The 21689-nt window shown below is 40.4% G+C and overlaps 1 protein-coding gene and 1 non-coding gene across 4 annotated transcripts in view; one reads left to right on the forward strand and one right to left on the reverse strand.

The window, feature by feature from the left end:
• Positions 1 to 21689, reverse strand: part of ZNF609 (zinc finger protein 609) — a 287347-nt gene that overhangs the window by 192312 nt on the left and 73346 nt on the right. The gene's annotated exons all lie outside the window — the stretch shown is intronic.
• Positions 8848 to 8951, forward strand: LOC136336967 (U6 spliceosomal RNA). Its single transcript, XR_010731699.1, has one exon. It is a non-coding gene; the product is annotated as a U6 spliceosomal RNA (small nuclear RNA).

Here is a 21689-nt window from a genome sequence, read left to right on the forward strand (position 1 = left end):
TCATTCTTGCATCATTTTTGCATTTTTTTTGTATCTTTTTTTTCTGAAGTTGGAAACAGGGAGGCAGTAAGACAGACTCCCACATGTGCCTGACCGGGATCCACCCGGCACGCCCACCAGGGGGCGATGCTCTGCCCATCTGGGGCGTTGCTCTGTTGCAACCAGAGCCATTCTAGCACCTGAGGCAGAGGCCACAGAGCCATCCTCAGCGCCCAGGCCAACTTTGCTCCAATGGAGCCTTGGCTGTGGGAGGGGAAGAGAGAGACAGAGAGGAAGGAGAAGGGGAGGGGTGGAGAAGCAGATGGGTGCTTCTCCTGTGTGCCCTGGCCGGGAATCAAACCCGGGACTCCTGCACTCTGATGCTCTACCACTGAGCCAACCAGCCAGGGCCTCATTTTTTACTAACTTTTTTTGTGTGCTATCATAGGGCCGAAGAAAGTGAGTGTAAAGGACATTGGTGAGAAGAAGAAGAGAATGATGCTGCTAGAAGCAAAGTAAGAAATAATAGAAAAACAAGAGCGTGGTGTACGAGTTATTGAACTGGCAAGACTGTATGAGAGCAATACATCTACAATTTGTACCATTCTTAAACAAAAGGATGCCATCAAAAGTGCAAATCCAGGCCCTGGCCAGTTGGCTCAGCGGTAGAGCGTCGGCCTAGCGTGCGGAGGACCCGGGTTCGATTCCTGGCCAGGGCACACAGGAGAAGCGCCCATTTGCTTCTCCACCCCTCTGCCATGCCTTCCTTTCTGTCTCTCTCTTCCCCTCCCGCAGCCAAGGCTCCATTGGAGCAAAGATGGCCCGGGCGCTGGGGATGGCTCTGTGGCCTCTGCCTCAGGTGCTAGAGTGGCTCTGGCCGCAACATGGCGACGCCCAGGATGGGCAGAGCATCGCCCCCTGGTGGGCAGAGCGTTGCCCCATGGTGGGCGTGCCGGGTGGATCCTGGTCGGGCGCATGCGGGAGTCTGACTGTCTCTCCCTGTTTCCAGCTTCAGAAAAATGCAAAAAAAAAAAAAAGTGCAAATCCAGTGAAAGGAACTACAATTCTGTCCCAATTAAGGACAAATATCCATGAAGAAATGGAGAAGCTTCTGCTGGTGTGGGTGAAAGAGAAAGAGCTGGCAGGAGATACAGTGACGGAGATTGTAATATGTGAGAAGGCACATATTATTTAGGGCGACTTGAGGAAGAAAGAACCATCAACCTCCAAAGAGGCAGCAAAAGATACGTTTAAGGCAAGTCATGGCTGGTTTGAAAATTTCAAGAAGAGACCTGGCATCCACTGGGTGGTGAGGCATGGTGAAGCTGCGAGTGCTGACATTAAGGCAGCTGAGGAGTACATTGCACGTTTTGCTGTGCTTATTGCAAAGGAAGGCTACATCCCCCAACAAGTGTTCAACTGTGACGAAACAGGACTGTTTTGGAAAAAATGCCCCAGAGGACTTTCAACACCGCAGAAGAGAAGAAGCTGCCAGGCCATAAACCCATGAAGGACCGTCTGACCCTTGCACTGTGTGCAAATGCTAGCGTTGACTGTAAAGTAGAGCCACTGCTAGTGTATCATTCCCAAAGTCCTCGAGCCTTTAAGACTCACAAGATTTTTAAAGAAAAACTGCAGGTTATGTGGCACGCCAATGCTAGGGCATGGGTTACGTGGCAGTTTTTTATTGAATGGGTAAATCTTGTCTTTGGACCTGCAGTGAAGAAATATCTTCAAGAAAATAAACTCCTGATGAAAGCATTACCAATCCTTGATAATGCTCCAGCCCACCCACCTAGTCTTGAAGATGACATTCTCGATGAGTTTGAATTTGTGAAAGTCCTCTACCTCCCACCCAACAAGACTTCAATCTTGCAATCTATGGATCAGCATGTCATTTCCAACTTTAAAAAGCTTTACACAAAGCACCTGTTCCACTGCTGCTTTGAGGTGACTGAGAATATAAATCTAACCCTTCGAGAGTTTTGGAAAGATCACTACAACATCGTGATATGTTTACGCATTGTTGACTTGGCATGGCAAGAGGTTACAAGAAGAACCTTGAATTCAGCATGGAAAAAGTTATGGCCTGATGTTGTTGCAGACAGGGACTTCGAAAGATTTGAACCAGAGACCAAGACCCAGGTAGAAGCATTGGAGGAGACTGTGTCCCTCAGAAAGTCAAGGGGTCTGGAAGTAGATGAGGGTGGTGACATAAATGAGCTAGTCGAGGAATATGAGGAGGAACTCTCAACTGAGGAGTTGAAGGAGCTAGATGATGCAACATACGGAGCTTCTGCAAGAGATTAGTAGTGAGAAGGAGGTAGAGTCGGAGGAAGTGATTTCTACAAGTGAAATTAAAGACAAGCTGGCAATGTGGGAGAAGCTTTCAACTTTCACTGAAAAGAAACACCCAAAAAAAGTTTCAACTGGTCAGGCTTCAGCACTTTTTAATGACACTTGTTTGTTACATTTCTGTAACATTTTAAAAGGTAGGCAAAGCAAACCCCTTTGGATAGATTTTTATTCAAAAGTCCTGCAAGTGAAAGTGCTGAAAGTGCAGCCCAAAAGGCAAAAACAGGTGATGATTAAATGAAAATATGTAATGTTAAGCTTAGGTTAAGTTTAAAGTTAAGAAAGTGCATTTTTTTTACAATTCAGTTTTTGTGGTTTCATTTTAAGTAAAGAAAGTACAGTTTTAGTTTTGTTTAAAGTAAAAAATTGCAGTTTTAGTTTACATTTAGTGTTAAGAAAGTGCAGTTTTAGTTTATATGTCTACAGTGCCTGCATCCCTCCCTACCTCCCTCCTCCTCCACCATTCACCTCCATTAGCTGCATTCGTCTGTCTCCAAGGTAAGAATACAGTACTAAATAACAACTTTTTCTTTTATTTCATATATTTTGTTATGCATTGGTAAAGTGTACATGTGTGTTTCTTAATTTAAAATGTCTTTTTTCATAATTTAGGATGGTTTGGGGATGTTTCTCAGGGCTGGAACGGATTAAATCTATTTCAGTTATTTTAAATGGGAAAAATTTGTTTGATATATGAGTTGATTGACTTACGAGCTTGTTTACAGAATGAATTAAACTCATATCTCAAGGTACCAAGGTATTTGAAAATGTTTAGCCCTGGCCGGTTGGCTCAGCGGTAGAGCGTCGGCCTAGTGTGCGGAGGACCCGGGTTCGATTCCCGGCCAGGGCACACAGGAGAAGCGCCCATTTGCTTCTCCACCCCTCCGCCGCGCTTTCCTCTCTGTCTCTCTCTTCCCCTCCCGCAGCCAAGGCTCCATTGGAGCAAAGATGGCCCGGGCACTGGGGATGGCTCTGTGGCCTCTGCCTTAGGCGCTAGAGTGGCTCTAGTCGCAACATGGCGACGCCCAGGATGGGCAGAGCATCGCCCCCTGGTGGGCAGAGCGTCGCCCCTGGTGGGCGTGCCGGGTGGATCCCGGTCGGGCGCATGCGGGAGTCTGTCTGACTGTCTCTCCCTGTTTCCAGCTTCAGAAAAATGAAAAGAAAAAAAAAAAAAAAAGAAAAGAAAAAAAGAAAATGTTTAAGTATTTATATGCACAAAAAGGTAAAAATAAATACTATGTTTAAACAAATGTCTAAGTTGCGTTTATAAGTAAATGTACCTGTTCCAACTTACATACAAATTCATACATACAAATTGTAAGAAAAAACCTACAGCCTGACCAATGGTAGCCCAGTGGACAGAGCCTCGAACGGGGACACTGAGGTCCTAGGTTCAAAACACTGAGGTCACGGGCTTGAGCACAGGCTCATCTGGCTTGAGCACAGGATAATCAACATGATCTCAAGGTCACTAACTTGAGTCCAAAGTTTGCTGATTTTATGTCCAAGGTCACTGGCTTGAGCAAGAGGTCACTGGCTTGGCTTGAGTCCCCTGGTCAAGTCACATGAGAAGCAATCAATGAACAACTCAAGTGACACAACTATGATTTGATGCTTCTCATCTCTCACCCGTCCTGTCTCTCTCTCAAAAACAATAACAACAACAACAACAACAAAACACCTACAGAACCTATCTTGTCTATAATCTGGAGCCTGCCTATATGCTTATGACTCTCACAGGCTCAAAAGTATATATAAAAATTAAAAACAGCCTCACCAGCCTGACCAGGTGGTGGCGCAGTGGATAGAGCGTCGGACTGGGATGCGGAAGGACCCAGGTTCGAGACCCCGAGGTCGCCAGCTTGAGCGCGGGCTCATCTGGTTTGAGCAAAGAGCTCACCAGCTTAGACCCAAGGTGGCTGGCTCCAGCAGGGGGTTACTCGGTCTGCTGAAGGCCCGCGGTCAAGGCACATGTGAGAAAGCAATCAATGAACAACTAAGAAGTCGCAACGCGCAACGAGAAACTGATGATTGATGCTTCTCATTTCTCTCCGTTCCTGTCTGTCTGTCCCTGTCTATCTCTGCCTCTGTAAAAAAAAAAAAAAAAAAAAAAAAACAGCCTCACCAGGTGTGGCGCAGTGGATAGAGCGTCGAACTGGGACACAGAGGACCCAGGTTTGACATCCCAAGGTCGCCAGCTTGAGCGCAGGCACATCTGGTTTGAGCAAAGCTCACCAGCTTGAGCCCAAGGTCGGTGGCTTGAGCAAGGGGTCACTCAGTCTGCTGTAGCCTCCCAGTCAAGGCCCATATGAGAAAGCAATCAATGAACAACTAAGGTGTTGCAACGAAAAATTGATGCTTCTCGTCTCTCTCCCTTCCTGTCTGTCTGTCCCTATCTGTCCCTCTCTCTGACACTCTCTGTCTCTGTCACAAAAAAATAAATTAAAAATAGACAAAACTAATTTAGGCTGTTAGAGTTAACATAATGGCTCGCATTAGGGGGATTGTGAGTTGAAGGCAGCACAAGGAAATTTTACAGGAGCTAATCATGTACTGTTTTTTAATCTGAGTGCTGGTTGCATGGATGTATTCAAATTGTGAAAATTCATCAAGCTGTAAGCTTATAACTAGTGTACTTTTTGTATGTGTAATAAACTTTTTTAAGTACATATTATTCTAATGTATAATTGATCATTATTACCTTTATTTACTTAGTATATGTATTGTACTCCCAAAATATTATTAAAAATTTCAGACCACAAAAATCTAAAAAATAGTATACATATATTACTGTATTTTGATTGGCATCTCTAATGATCTTTTAGCTCAACCTTCTTAGTCAAAATACATAGCTATTTTGTTTTTTACCCCTAATTCATCCCTTCCTAATATAAACATTAATACCAATCAAACCTAGACAATTCTTGAAGAAAAATCAGGAAAACAGGAACAAGCATACTTTAAGTGCATGTGTTTATGAGTCTCCTATGGCCCTGGTCGGCAAACTGTGGCTCGTGAACCACATGCGGCTCATAGGCCCCTTGAATGTGGCTCTTCCACAAAATACCAAGTGCGGGTGCTACCTCGATAAGGAATGTACCTATCTATATAGTTTAAGTTTAAAAAATTTGGCTCTCAAAAGAAATTTCAATCGTATTGTTGATATTTGGCTCTGTTGACTAATGAGTTTGCCGACCACTGTCCTATGGCCCTCACTGGAATCAGAGGCTTTTGACCACCTTGCTATTTTCTTTTTCTATTTTTAGCATGAGAGACAGAGACAGAGAGACAGAGAGAGGGACAGATCAGGACAGACAGACAAGAAGGGAGAGAGATGAGAAGCATCAATTCTTTGTTGTGGCACCTTAGTTGTTCATTGATTACTTTCTCATATGTGCCTTGATCAGGGGAGCTACAGCCCAATCAGTGACCCCTTGCTCAAGCCAGCAACCCTGGGATTCAAGTCAGTGACCTTTGGGCTCAAGCCAGCGACCATGGGGTCATGTCTATGATCCCACACTCAAATCAGCGACCCTGCACTCAAGCTGGTGAGTCCGCGCTCAAGTCGATGAGCCCATGCTCAAGCCAGATGAGCCTACACTCAAGCTGGTTTTGAACCTGAGTCCTCTGTGTCCCAAGGCCAACGTTCTACCACTGCACTACCGCCCGGTCAGGCAGAAGCAGTTAATTGATACATGCAGGCTAGAGACTGGTTATCCAACAGGTCATTTATATACAACCAAACGTAGTTTCTCCTTAAAAACGAAGTTTAAAAATACAAAAATTCTAGCTAGAGTTCACAGGCAGATGGTAAGATAGATTGAGGAGAAGAAAGAAGATAGTGACTGAAAAAACTGAGGGCTGACCAGTGGTGGCACAGTGGATAGAGCGTCAACCCGGAACACTTAAATCCCCAGGTCAAAACCCCAAGGTTGCTGCTAGAGTGTGAGCTCGTGGGCTTGAGGGAAGGTTCACTGGCTTTAATGTGGTATCACTGACATGATGTCAAGGTTGCTGACTTGAGCAAGGGGTCACTAGCTTGGCTTGAGTCTCGGTCAATGCACATAGGAGAAGCAATCAATGAACAACTAAAATGATGCAAATACGAGTTGATGTTTCTCATCTTTCTCTTCCCTCTCCATCCCCTTCCTGTCTCTCTCGCTAAAATAAAATTTAAAAAAAGAAAAAGAAAAAAACCGAGTACATAGGGATCCTTTCCTAGAGCAGGAATCTGGAAGGGGTGGGGGAGGGGTCCCTTAAGAAAATCCCAATGGCCAAATTCAAAGAACCACTGTATTAGCACATTTTATTTAAATATACTCACTCAATATTCACACACACACACACACACACTTACATATATTCTGAGTTTTATTATTATGGTTCCAAAGGTTATTATTACTTCAGTTTTTCTTCTTTATTCACTCAAACACTCATGCACGTTAGGGTCAAGAAATGTGAGACAGCACTGAGAAGACATGCTTAACCACCATCCTTAGGGACAAACACCTATATATACAATATCTAATGATATGTCCCATGGCATCACATTTTTCTATTGCTGTTATTCTAGGGAGAAAAATGAGCCAATAATGTCACATTTGTAAAGTTTACATGGGGTCCAATATTGATTTTTGTGTTTTGAATTAGATGAGAACAAAAAACGATAGCTTCATCTATGAAGTCCAGAACAAACACAAGACCCTAGACTTGAGTAAATGAAGAGATATAGATCTACCATGTTCTGAGGTGGTAAGCGAATAATAATAATGATAGTGCAATAGTTTATTACATTATTGTAAAGACCATTTCTCCCTCAAATTAAATCCATGAAGTCTACAAATTCAATCAATAGCTGAATTGGATTTTGGGAAGACTATAACAAAACATTTTTAAAGCTAGTCTAGAAAGAAGGAATGTGAGGACTTTACCCTGTTACAAAAGCCTAATTCTTACTATGTTATAAAGCAGGGGTCCCCAAACTACGGCCCTTGGGCTGCATGTGGCCCCCTGTGGTCATTTATCCAGCCCCCTTTGCACTTCTGGAAGGGGCACCTCTTTCATTGGTGGTCAGTGAGAGAAGCATAGTTCCCATTGAAATACTGGTCAGTTTGTTGCTTTAAATTTACTTGTTCTTTATTTTAAATATTGTATTTGTTCCCATTTTGTTTTTTTACTTTAAAATAAGATGTGTGCAGTGTGCATAGGGATTTGTTCATAGCTTTTTTTATAGTCTGGCCCTCTAACGGTCTGAGGAACAGTGAACTGGCCCCCTGTGTAAAAAGTTTGGGGCCCCCTGTTATAAAGCGTTAAAAGAGCCTTACTTATATTAATGTATTTAATCCTCACAATAACCCTATAATGTATGTAATATTATAATCCTCATTTTTCAGACAATATTGAGGTCTAGAGAATTTAAATAATTCACACTGAGTCACCTAACTGGTAAATGGTGAAGCTAGCATTTGGCTAGTCCCTTGGTCAGCAAACTGTGGCTTGCGAACCACATGCAGCTCTTTGGCCCCTTGAGTGTGGCTCTTCCACAAAATACCACGTGCGGGCGCTACCTCAATATAAAATGTTAGCTACCTATATAGTTTAAGTTTAAAAAATTTGGCTCTCAAAAGAAATTTCAATCGTTGTACTGTTGATATTTGGCTCTGTTGACTAATGAGTTTGCCAACCACTGGGCTAGTCTAAACTCCTTGTATCATGCTATGCCTCCTCCTAGACATTATAATATCTGATAGGCCCACAATAGATTATTAAGAGTACAATATGATGATATAACAGATGACTGACCTGATAAGAAAGCCCAGCAACAGACCTAAATATATATAACAATTTAGATTATAATAAAGGTGAAATAAATGAAAAACTTTGATGAATATTCACTAAATGATGAGAACTGACTCTCCAATTGGATTTTTTTAAAAATGAGATTCCCACAGTATACACCAAAACAAATACCAAATGGTTTTCTAAAAACTAAAAACCAAGATATTTGGGGTAAAAAAAAAAGTACAGGTTAATATTTTTTATAATCTTGGGGTAAAGAAGTTATTTTTAATTAGATATGAAATTCAAGAGTAATAAAAAAAATCAACAGATTTCATTAAATACAAACTTCCCTGGTTGGAGCATCATCCAGATATGCCAAGATTGTGAGTCCGGCCTGACCTGTGGTGGCACAGTAGATAAAGTGTTGACCTGGAATGCTGAGGTCACTGGTTCAAAACACTGGGCTTGCCTGGTCAAGGTACATATGGGAGTCAAGACTTCCTGCTCCTCCCCCCTTCCTCTCTCTCCCCTCTCTGAAATGAATAAATAAAATATTAAAAAAAAAAAAAAGATTGTGAGTCCGATCCCAGGCAGGGCACAGGTGGGAATTGGCCGATGAATGCATGAATAAAATAGGTAAGGCAGCAGGTCCATGTTTCTCTCTCTCTCTCCCTCCCCTCCTTTCTCTCTCTAAAAATCAATATGTAACTTTTTAAAAAGACTAAAAACACAGTGCTTGCTTTGGCAGCACATATATGAAAACTGGAACAATACAGAGAAGATTAGCATGGCCCCTGTGCAAAGATGACATGCAAATTCATGAAGCATTCATATCTGGGGAGATATAAAGTACAGCAGAGGAAGTCTAGTCAATAATATCACAAAAACTTTGTATGATGATAGATGGATACTGGACTTTTTGTGGTGATCACTTTGTAAATTATATAAACATCACATCACTATGTTGTACACCTAAAACTAACATAATACTGTATGTCAAATATACGATAATTTAAAAAGCTTTACAGTTCAGAATGAAAAAAAAAGACTAAAAGCACATAAGTAAACTTTAAAAAATATGAATTTTCCCCATAGTGCAATTCCTATCAAAATCCTAGTCAAGATTTTTTTTGTAGCAGATGGCTCCATATCCATCCCCCCTTTTTTTTAGATATAGATAAGCGGATTCTAAAATTTATATGGAAAAGCATTGGCCTAAGAATCACTCTACCCTATATTAAGGCTTACTTAATAGCTATAGTAATTAAGACAATTAAGTACTGGCAGGGAGACAGACATATAGATGAATGGAATAGAGCAGAGAACCCAGAAATAGATATTTACAAGTATGATCAAATGATTTTGACAAAGGTGCTAAAGCAATTCAATGGAGGAAGGATGGCCTTTTCAGCAAATGATGCCAGAACAACTGGAACAGCCATCCATAGGCACGTACACACAAAATGAGCCTCAACCTAAACCTCACAGCTTCTAAAAAATTTCACTCAAAATAAACTGATCTTAAGAAAAAAAGGATCACAGGCTTAAGTGTAAAACATAAATGCAACCATGTATCTCACAAAGGACTGCATCCATAATATATAAAGAACTCTAAAAACAGCAATAAACAATTAGAAAATAGGCAAAAGACATTCAGAGACATTTCACTAAAGAAGATATACACATAACAAACAAGTACATGAAAAGATCTTCAACAATGTTAGTCATTAGGGAAATGCCAATTAAAAACACAATGAAATATCCCAAATAACTATCAGAATGGCTAAAACTAAAAAAAAAAATAGCCCTGGCTGGTGGGCTCAGTGGTAGTGTCAGCCTGGCATGTGGATGTCTGGGTTCTATTCCTGATCAGGGCACACAGGCACACAGGAGAAGTGATCATCTGCCTCTTTATCCCTCCCTCTCCCCCATCTCTCTTCCCCTCCCACAGCCATGGCTCCAGTACAGTGACCTCAGGCACTGAGGATGGCTCCCTAGTGCCTCCACCTGAGGCGCTAAAAATAGCTCAATTGTAATCATGACCCCAGATTGGCAGAGCATCAGCCCCAGCTGGGGGTTGCCGGGTGGATCCAGTCAGGGTGCATGGGGGAGTCTGTCTCTATCTCCCTTCCTCTCACTTGGAAAAAGAGGAGTAAACAGTGATAACACTAAATACTGGCAAGGATGCAAAGAAAATGGATACTCATGCATTGTTGGTATATAAAATGGTGTGTAAAATGAGCCTGACCAGGTGGTGGTGCAGTGGATAGAGCATTGACCAGGAAACATGAGGTCCCAGGTTTGAAACCCGAGGTCACAGGCTCGATCACAGGCTCACCAGAGTGTGGGGTCACCAGCTTGATTGAGCCCAAAGGTTGCTGGCTTGAAGCCCAAGGTTGCTGGTTTGAGCAAGGGTCACTGGCTTGGCTGTGGGTCACTGGCTGTAGCGCACCCCTTCCCATCAAAGCATGTATGAGAAGCAATCAATGAACAACTAAAGTGCTACAACTATGAGGTGATGCTTCTCATTTCTCTCCCTTCCTGTCTCTGTCTCTCTCTCTCTCTTTCACTAAAAATAAATAAAATAGTATGTAAAATGGCATAACCACTCTGGAACATTATGTGGTAATTTCTTAAAACACTCAACACACAATTTCCATATGACCCAGCAACTGTACTCTTGGACACTTATCCCACAGAAATGAAAATTTATGTTTTCACAAAACCTGTACATGTTTGTTCGTATCAATTTTTTTCATAGCAGCTCAAAAATGGAAACAACCCAAATGTCCTTCAATAGGTAATTGTTTTAACAAACTGTGGCACATACACACCCATGTCATAGAAACTCAGCAATAAAAAGGAATGAACTACTGATACATGCAACAACCTGGATAAATCTCCAGAGAATTTCGCTGACTGAAAAAAGCCAATTCCAAAAGGTTACTTACATACTGTATGATTTCCTGTATGTAACATTTCTGATATGACAAAATTTTAGAAACAGATTAGTGGTTTTCTGGGATTCATAAGAGAAGGGGGGGCTATACAGAGAGGGAGGTGGCTATAGTATAAAAGGACAACACCAGGGATCCCTGTGGTGATGGTGGAACAGTTCAGAATTTTGACAGTGGTGGTGAATACACATGTGATAAGATTGTAGAGAACTACACACACACACACCCGAACACACACACAAAACTGGGCAAACCCGAATGAGACTGGTGGATCAATGTCAATATCCTGGTTGTGATGTTCTAGTTTTCCACAATGTTACCATAAAAGGAAACTGGGTAAAGTGTAAAAGAGAACTTGGGTGTCATTTCTTATAACTACATGTGACTCTACAATTATCTCAATAAAAATGTCAATTTAAAACAACAACAAAGGGACAAAGGACAGACAACAAAATAGCTGTAATAAATAAAATTGACAAAATTACAAAAAAGGATTTTCTGAAAGACTTAAACTCACAAGGAAGGGAAGAAGAGATAACAAACATTTCAGAATCTAGAAAGCAAATGAATGAATGGTAATTGACAGTGGTCGGCAAACTCATTAATCAACAGAGCCAAATATCAACAGTATAATGACTAACTTTTGAGAGTCAAATTTTTTAAACTTAAACTATATAGGTAGGTACATTGTTATTAACTTAATTAGGGTACTCCTACGCTGGCCACACTCAAGGGGCCAAAGAGCCGCATGTGGTTCGTGAGCTGCAGTTTGCTGACCACTGGACTAAGCAAATGTAAGAATGCTGAATACTACACCTACAATAGGGAGACTTCTAACTATATATACCAATCAACATCACAGAATTTTCCCCGTATGAACTCAGGAACTGGTCGCACCAGGTACCTCGGGGGGGGGGGGGGGGGGGACGACTGATGATTTAGTGTTAATAAGACTAATTGAAAAATGTTTAAGAAGCAATCATATCCTTAACCCTTTGAGTAGTGAGGTTTTTTGTTGTTTTTTTTTCATGCCCTCTGACCCCTGGGAGTGACTTTTTTTTCAAAAAATGAAAGTAGTTCCAGTTACTCTGGATGGTCAGGAGGCACAAGGACATTCATGAACATTCATACTACTCAAAGGGTTAATCCTTCTTCTTACTCAGATGCCCTCCCCAACTCAAGTTTTCCAAGCAGATAATCAAGGATTACCAGGTATCTGAGGAAAACCTCTAACATAAAAGTATAGATTAAAACAGCATTTCATAGTCAAGAGACTAGAGGTTTATTTTCCAGAGAGAGTCAAATAGAGAATCTCTGAAACAGCATGTTGCAGGCATGAGGACCAGACTTAAAATAAGGGGATTAAATGAGGACTTAAGGATACTGAATGCTGAAGGTCAAAATCCAAAGTCCTCTTTTTTTGTTCCACTTGGCACAAAGAAAGCTGGTATTCAGTCCTTACCTTCCAGGAGAATCAGAAGAAATTTTCTAAGAAATAAGGCAAACCCATGAGAAAAGGCCTAAAGATACTGACTGATATGTAGGGTTCACTAAATGAATAACCACCTCACTGTGAAGTTCACCATAATATACCCTGTGGATGCACTAAGAGCTTCAAATTAATCTTTCAGTGCCTCATCTTAAAGATGTTTAAAACATGAGCAGATAACCAAAGATTACCAGATATCTGAGGAAAACCTCTAACATAAAAGTATTTAAAACAGCACTTCATAAATGAATCAACTGAGGCTTATATCAGCTAAAAAGGACATGAGTATTCACTACACTGCCCTGCCATCCATATGTTTAACAAATATTTAATGGTTCAGATATTATTAAAGATGCTTGGGAAATAAGGGTGAACAAACCAAAACAAATAAAAAAAATCTTTTCCTTGGTAGAGCTTACAATCCAGCAGAGTCAGACAATAAATGATAAACATAATAATTAAGTACACACAATAAATTAGAAGATTAGGTAAATTAGAAGATAAAAGACTGGTGGGGAGCAGTGCAGAAGTAATTGCAAATTCAAAATAGGATGACATTAAAAAAAAAAACTTAGAGGCTGGGCCTGACCAGGCGGTGGCACAGTGAATAGAACACGGGACTAGGATGCGGAGGACCCAGGTTTGAGACCCTGAGGTCGCCAGCTTGAGAGAGGGTTCATCTGGTATAAGCAAAGCTCACCAGCTTGGACCCAAGGTCGCTGGCTCTAGCAAGGGGTTACTCAATCTGCTGAAGGGCCACGGTCAAGGCACATATGAGAAAGCAATCAATGAATAACTAAGGTATTGCAACAAAAAACTGATGATTGATGCTTCTCATCTCTCTCCTTTCCTGTCTGTCTATTCCTATCTATCTCTCTCTCTGTCTCTGTAAAAAAAACTTAAGAGGCTGGCCTGTGGTGGCGCAGTGGATAAAGCCTTGACCTGAAATGCTGAGGTCACCAGTTCGAAGCTGTGGGCTTGGCTGGTCAAGGCACATATGACAAGCAGTCAATGAACAACTAAGGTGAAGCAGCTATGAGTTGATACTTCTCACTCCCCCATCCCTCTCTTTTCTCTGTAAAATCAATAAACAAAATTTTTAAAAAACAAAACAAACAAAAATGAGGGAGTTGACAATACTGTCTGTAAAAAGAGAAGTTTAGAAACTGGAATCTTCACTGTATAATCAATCCCTAAAGCAAAAGGACTATGGTTGAGATGATCAAGAATCAGCAGAGTCTGGTATGGCTGGAGAAAGGAAAGAGGGAAAAAATAAGAGATGAGCCCACAAAAGAATGGTGAGAAGAAGTATAGGTCATGTAGGGTCTTAGAGGCCATTAGCTTTTTCTCTGAATGAACTGAAGGGCCAATGGACAGTTCTGAGAAAAGAAGTGATAATGAGTTAACAAGTCTTAAAAGACTAACTATGGCTGGTGTGTTGAGACTGGGTGGAAGCAAGAGACACTTAGTAAGAAAGATGGAATAAAGTCTCTCAGAATTACAGAACTGACAAGCCTTAAAAATCATTTTTTCAGCAAGAAGGAAACTGAGGTCCATGAAGTTAACTGAGTTTTCCAAAGTCATGTATTAAAGTCTGGAATGATACACTTTGCATTTGTATAGCATTTTCAGTGCATTCAGGTTTTTCATCGCATCTTGTGCTCAACAATCCTCTGGGCAATTCACAGGGTAGTGACAGCTGACATTCATTTATAAGACAGCTGGCCAAAATTAGGGACCAAGTCTAAAATATTCCCTCTCACATGAACAGACACTTCTCCCAGGAAGAAATACAAATGGCCAACAGATATATGAAAAGATGCTCATCTTCTTTAGTTATTAGAGAAATGCAAATCAAAACGGCAATGAGATACCACCTCACACCTGTTAGAATAGCTATTATTAACAAGACAGGTAATAGCAAATGTTGGAGAGGTTGTGGAGAAAAAGGAACCCTCATACACTGTTGGTGGGAATGTAAAGTAGTACAACCATTATGGAAGAAAGTGTGGTGGTTCCTCAAAAAACTGAAAATAGAATTACCTTATGACCCAGCAATCCCTCTACTGGGTATATACCCCAAAAACTCAGAAACATTGATACGTAAAGACACATGCAGCCCCATGTTCATTGCAGCACTGTTCACAGTGGCCAGGACATGGAAACAACCAAAAAGCCCATCAATAGATGACTGGATAAAGAAGATGTGGCACATATACACTATGGAATACTACTCAGCCATAAGAAATGATGACATCGGATCATTTACAGCAAAATGGTGGGATCTTGATAACATTATACGAAGTGAAATAAGTAAATCAGAAAAAACCAGGAACTGCATTATTCCATACGTAGGTGGGACATAAAAGTGAGACTAAGAGACATTGATAAGAGTGTGGTGGTTACGGGGGGAGGGAGGAGAGGGAGAGGGAAAGGGGGAGGGGGAGGGGGAGGGGGGAAGGGGCACAAAGAAAACTAGATAGAAGGTGACAGAGGACAATCTGACTTTGGGTGATGGGTATGCAACATAATTGACCGACAAGATAACCTGGACATGTTATCTTTGAATATATGTATCCTGATTTATTGATGTCACCCCATTAAAAAAGATAAAATTATTAAAATTAAAAAAAATAACAAATAAAATAAAATATTCCCTCTCAGTACTCAATATAAATTAACTGTCTATACAGGAAGTGTTACTTTCAAGTAACAGAAAGGATTCAATTTTACATGATCCTAGCCTTATGGCTCTACAGCAGATCTAAAGCTACCAAATGTTGCCCATATATATATATTAGGTAGTGTGATGTCCAATACAAATTACAAAAAAGAGTAATTCTGAGGCAAATGGAAAACAGCAATTCTGTTCCCTATGATACTGTGTGCACCGATTTCTTACTCTCCCCTTTCTTTCCAGCCCAGTTTCATCTTGTAAAGTCTTTCTCAGATTAAAAAGCAGGTAGTAAATAACTAATTCCTGCAGGCTAATTGTTGATACTAGCACAAGGTATTATCTCTCTCCAGGGGTCTGTGTATTTGAATAGGAAACTCAAAACCTTCAAATCCCAAAGGAACTGCAAGCAAGTCATCAGGGGATATTATTTTGAAGAAGAGCTCCTAGCATTTTATCAAATCATACTAAATAAACTCAAATTCAGCAACTGTTTACTGATGATCTATCATAGTGTCAATCACAAGGATGAGACATAGTTCTCGCCCTTCGATGCTCAGCCCAACTGGAGAAGAAAACAACAAAAGTACTTGTTTTTCTTTACTAAATGTCGGCTATACATTGGGTTGGGCACTGAGCGGTTTTACATAAGCAATATGTATTAAGTATCATACTTAACTCAGTGCTTAGCAAATAACATTCAATTTATTGTGGCCATGATTACTGTAATTATTACCTTCATAATTACACTTAATCTTCACTTCTGCTCTATCAAGTAGTTATTAGCTTTACTTTAAGTGAGGAAACAGAGGCTCAGAGAGGCTGAGTAACATGCTCAGGATCATACAGCTATTAAGAGCCAGGAATCAAACTCAAGCCTGTATGATTCTATAATTTATGCCATTAACAACTATACAATATTTAATATTTCCATAACATTAATACAAATGCCACAGAACAATGTTTCAATCAAAGAAAGAATTCATCTACAACAGTAGTCTCAAAGATTATAATGGAGCTGAAAAATTCCTAGTGCTAGTGATGTCATAGCCATAAGGTAGTCGTGCAACACATTACTCATGTGTTTGTGGTGATGCTGATGCAAACAAACCTACTATGCACATACAATTATGTATAACATAATAGTTGGCAATGATAATAAACAACTGGTACTAGTTTATTATTACTTATACTATACTATATACCTTTTGTCATTATTTTAGAGTGGAATCTTTCTATTTGTAAAAAAAAGTTTGCTTCAAAGTGTGTTGGTAGCAGCCTCATACAACTTGTGTATACCATGTCTCTTGACTGCATCATATTCTCCTGTGCTTGATTTAATCTTGTGTTGTTTTATACAGTAACACGCTGTACAGGCTTGTAGTCTAGAAGTAGTCAACTATACCACATAGCCCAGGCATGTAGTAGTCTACACCATCTAGGTTCACTTAAGTATAGTCTGTGATGTTCACACAATGGCAAAATCACCTACAATGCATTTCACCCAACATATTTCTGTCATTAAGTGGCAATGACTACAGAAAGATGTTCAATTTCACCCAGAAGTCTGAGGAGTTGGTAACAAGTATATGCTATAAAGAAGTGACATTTGAGCTGAATCCTGAATGGCACTTAATTTGCCAAGTGGGTAAGAAAGGAGGTGAGAGTTTGGTCCAACTAAAAACTGATGAGGGTCTGAACAAAGAAAGTGGCAATGAGTATAGAGAAGGAGGGAGGTAGAGAGAGATATAGAGAAGAGATATGTAGGAGATAGTCTCTCAAAGGGACTTTGTGATACACTAGATGTAAACAGTGAGGAAAAAGTGTCAAGAATAACTTAGAAGTTTCTAGTTTGGGCAAATGGAAGAAAATATTCCCATTACTAAAGTGAGAAAGCACAGCCCTGGCCACATAGCTCAGTTGGTAAAGTACATCGTCCTTGATACCCAAGGTTGTAGATTCAATCCCCTGTCAGGGCACATACAAGAAACAACTAATAAAAGCATAAATAAGTGGAACAACAAATTGATGTTTCTCCTTTCCTCTCTCTATAAAATCAATCAATAAATTTAAGGGCCCTGGCTGGTTGCTCAGTGGTAGAGCGTCGGCCTGGCGTGCAGGAGTCCCGGGTTTGATTCCCGGCCAGGGCACATAGGAGAATCGCCCATCTGCTTCTCCACCCTTTCCCCTCTCCTTCCTGTCTGTCTCTCTCTTCCCCTCCCGCAGCCGAGGCTCCATTGGAGCAAAAGATGGCCCGGGCACTGGGGATGGCTCCTTGGCCTTTGCCCCAGGCGCTAGAATGGCTCTGTTCGCGACAGAGCGACGCCCAGGATGGGCAGAGCATCGCCCCCTGGTGGGCGTGCCGGGTGGATCCCGGTCAGGTGCATGTGGGAGTCTGTCTGACTGCCTCCCCGTTTCCAGCTTCAGAAAAATACAAAAATAATAATAATAATAATAATAATAAATAAATTTAAGAAAATAAAAAGTTAGAAAGCATTCAAAAAGTTGGGCTTTAGGGATAATCATAATTTTGTTATAGATATTGTGAGTCTGAAGTGTATTTAGGACAACCAAGCAAAGAAATCTGTTAGTATCTAGAAACAAACTTAGGAAAGAGGTCAGAGTAGAGGATGAAAATTTGGAAGTCACTGCTATGACTATAGTAGTTTTAAAAAAAATGAGTATAAGAGATTGACAAGTAGGTAGCACTCATGATATATACAATAATAAGGCAAGTCTTATCACTGAGACCATACTGAACTCTGAAAATAAGCAAGGCCTTACTTAACAAATGCACATAAACCAAAATATGCCCAGTGCCTCCATCTTCACAGATAAAAAAACACTGAGGTTGTTGGTACAGAGTGGGAACTGATAACCAAAGACAAAGACTTCAGTGAAGATACTTTATATCTTCAAATACGTATCTAGCAAATTGAATATTCAATAAATACATAATGAACAGAAAACATGAATGAAGGAGGCATGAAGAATAAAACAGAATGCCCGAAGTTATACAGCTCAAGTGATAGAATGAACATTAATACCCAGATGCTCTCAATCTTGTAAACTTTGTATTCCACAGGTTTCTCCAACCCTATCTCCTTCACACACACACACACACACAATCTTGTTATAAAACATAATTGAAATAATCTGAAATCTCAAACAAGAGTAGAAATGTTCCCTTCAAAACTCCATATTAATAAAGGGCATTTCTAAAATAAACCATTGTTAACCTTACATCTAACAGTAAAAGACTGAACATTTCCCCCTAAAATCAGGAACAAGGCCAGGATGTCTGCTGTTGTCACTTCTATTCAACACTGTACTGAAGGCTACAGCCAGGCAATTAGACCAGAAAAAAGAAAAAAATCTGTATTGGAAAGTAAGTAAAAGTATCTTTATTTGCAGATGACATGACCTTGTATATAGAAAATCCCAAAGAATGCACAAAAAAAAACTATTAAAGCTTATAAATTAGTTCAGCAGATAAAGATCAATAAACACAAATCAATTTTCTTACTGATTGATTTTAGAGAGGAAGGGAGAGAGGGAAAGAGGGAGAGAAAAAGCATTCTTATTCCACTTGGTTGTACATTCACTGGTCGCTTCTCATATGTGCCCTGACTGGAGATCAAAACCACAATGTTGGTGTTTCAGGATGATGCTTTAACTGATTGAACTAAACATCCAGGGCATAAGTCAATTATATTTCTATACACAGCTCCCCCGGTTGGATAGCTTGGCTGATAGAGCGTCATCAGGAAGCACAGGGGTTGCCAGTTGATCCCCAGTTAGGGCACTAAGAATGCTGCAACTATGAGTTGTCTCCCTTTCTGTCTGTCTCTCTCACTAGCTAAAAAAATAAAAATAATAAAAAAATAAAAGTGTGAAACTTGTACTCTAAAATCCACAAAACATCATTGAAAGAAATTAAAGACCTATAAATGGAAAGAGAATCTATGTATATGAATTAAAAAACTTAAAATAGTTAAGATTGCAATACTCTCCAAATAGTGTAAGAGTCAACAATCTCTAACATGATCCTAAAATTCATATGGAAATACAACAGACTCAAAATACCCAAAATTATCTTTTTTAAAAAGTATAAGTGGTTTTATTTATTTATTTATATTTTTTACAGAGACAGAGAGAGAGTCAGAGCGAGGGATAGATAGGGACAGCAGACAGGAACAGAGAGAGATGAGAAGCATCAATCATTAGTTTTTCGTTGCGACACCTTAGTTGTTCATTGATTGCTTTCTTATATGTGCCTTGACTGTGGGGCTACAGCAGACCGAGTGACACCTTGCTCGAGCCAGCAACCTTGGGTCCAAGCTGGTAAGCTTTGCTCAAACCAGATGAGCCCATGCTCAAGCTGGCGACCTCGGGGTCTCGAACCTGGGTCCTCCGCATCACAGTCCTACGCTCTATCTACTGTGCCACCGCCTGGTCAGGCCAAAAATTATCTTGAAAACAAAAACAAAGTTGGAAAACTCACAATTCCCGATTTTAAAACTTACTACAAAGCTAATAAAATAATACTGACATAAGAATAGATGTATGTATCAGCAGAACATAAAACTGAGAGCCCAAACAAAAACCCGTGCATTTCTAGTAAACTGATTTTCTACAAGGATGTCAAGACAAACCAATGGAGAAAGAACAGTCTTTCAACAAGTGGAGCAGGGAAAACTGGATATCCACATATAAAAGAATAAATGGATCCCTACTTCACACTATATACAATAATAAACTCAAAATTGATCAAAGATCTAAATGTAAGAGCTAAAACTATAAAACTCTTAGAAGAAAGCCTAGATGTAAATCTTCATGACCTTGGATAAGGCAGTGGTTATTTTTTTAAATACACCAAAAGCATAGCAACTAAAGGGAAAATAGCTAAATTAGGCTTCATCAAAATTTAAAATTTTGTGCTTCAAAGGACACAATCAAGAAAATGAGCCCTGGGCCCTGGCCAGTTGGCTCAGTGGTAGAGAATCGGCCTGGTGTGCGGGAGTCCCGGGTTCAATTCCCGGCCAGGGCACACAGGAGAAGCGCCCATCTGTTTCTCCACCCCTCCCCCTCTCCTTCCTCTCTGTCTCTCTCTTCCCCTCCCGCAGCCAAGGCTCCATTGGAGCAAAGTTGGCCCGGGCGCTGAGGATGGCTCTATGGCCTCTGCCTCAGGTGCTAGAAAGGCTCTGGGTGCAACAGAGCAACGCCCCAGATGGGCACAGCATCACTCCCTGGTGGGCATGCTGGGTGGATCCCGGTCAGGCACATGTGGGAGTCTGTCTGACTGCCTCCCCATTTCCAACTTCAGAAAAATATGAAAAAAAGAAAGAAAGTGAGCCCTGGCCAGATAGCTTGGTTGTTTAGAGCAGTGATCCCCTACCACCGAGCCACAGACCGGTACCAGTCCGTGGGCCATTTGGTACCCATCTGCAGAGAAAAAATAAATAACTTACATTATTTCCATTTTATTTATATTTAAGTCTGAACGATGTTTTATTTTTAAAGAATGACCAGATTCCCTCTGTTACATCCATCTAAGACTCACTCTTGACGCTTGTCTCGGTCACGTGATACATTTATCCATCCCACCGTAAAGGCCAATCTGTGAAAATATTTTCTGACATTAAACCGGTCTGTGGCCCAAAAAAGGTTGGGGACCTCTGGTTTAGAGCATCGTATTGCTATACAAAAGTTGCAGGTTTAATCCCCAGTCTGGGCAAATACAGGAACAGGTAAATGTTTCTCTCTCTCTCTCTCTCTCTCTACTCCTCTCTAAAATCAATAAATAAAGTTTTAAAAAAGTAAAAAGACAATCCATACAAATGGGAGAAAGTATTTGCCCATCATATAAAGAGTGGTATCCGGTATATATAGACTTTTACAACTCAACAATAAAAAGACAACCCAAATAAAATACTGGCAAAAAATTTAAACAGGCGTATCTCCAAAGAAGATATACAAATGGCCAATAAGTATATGAAAGATGTTCAGAATCATTAGTCATTAAGGAAATGTAAATCAAAACCACAATGAGATAAACTTTATACTCATTAGGATGGTTATTCATTAGGACAGTTATTATCAAAAAATGGACAAAAACAAGTGTTGACCAAGATGTAACGTGTGTGTGTGCATGTGCACATGTGTGCGAGACTATTAATGGGGCCACAGGCTTCTGTTTAAGGTGATGAAATTATTCTGGAATTAAATAATGGTAATGGTTGCACAATCCTGTGAATTTGCTATAAAACTACTGAATTATACACTTAATAAACAGGAGGTGTAAATAACTTAATTTTTTTTTTTAGAGAGAGGGGGGCAGGAAGAATCAACTCCCATATGTGTCTTGACCAGGCAAGCCCAGAGTTTTGAACCAGTGACCTCAGTGTTCCAGGTCAATGCTTTATCCACTGCGCAACCACAGGTTAGGCAATTT

This window comes from Saccopteryx bilineata, chromosome 4 (assembly GCF_036850765.1).
Source record: "Saccopteryx bilineata isolate mSacBil1 chromosome 4, mSacBil1_pri_phased_curated, whole genome shotgun sequence".
Lineage (NCBI taxonomy): Eukaryota > Metazoa > Chordata > Mammalia > Chiroptera > Emballonuridae > Saccopteryx > Saccopteryx bilineata.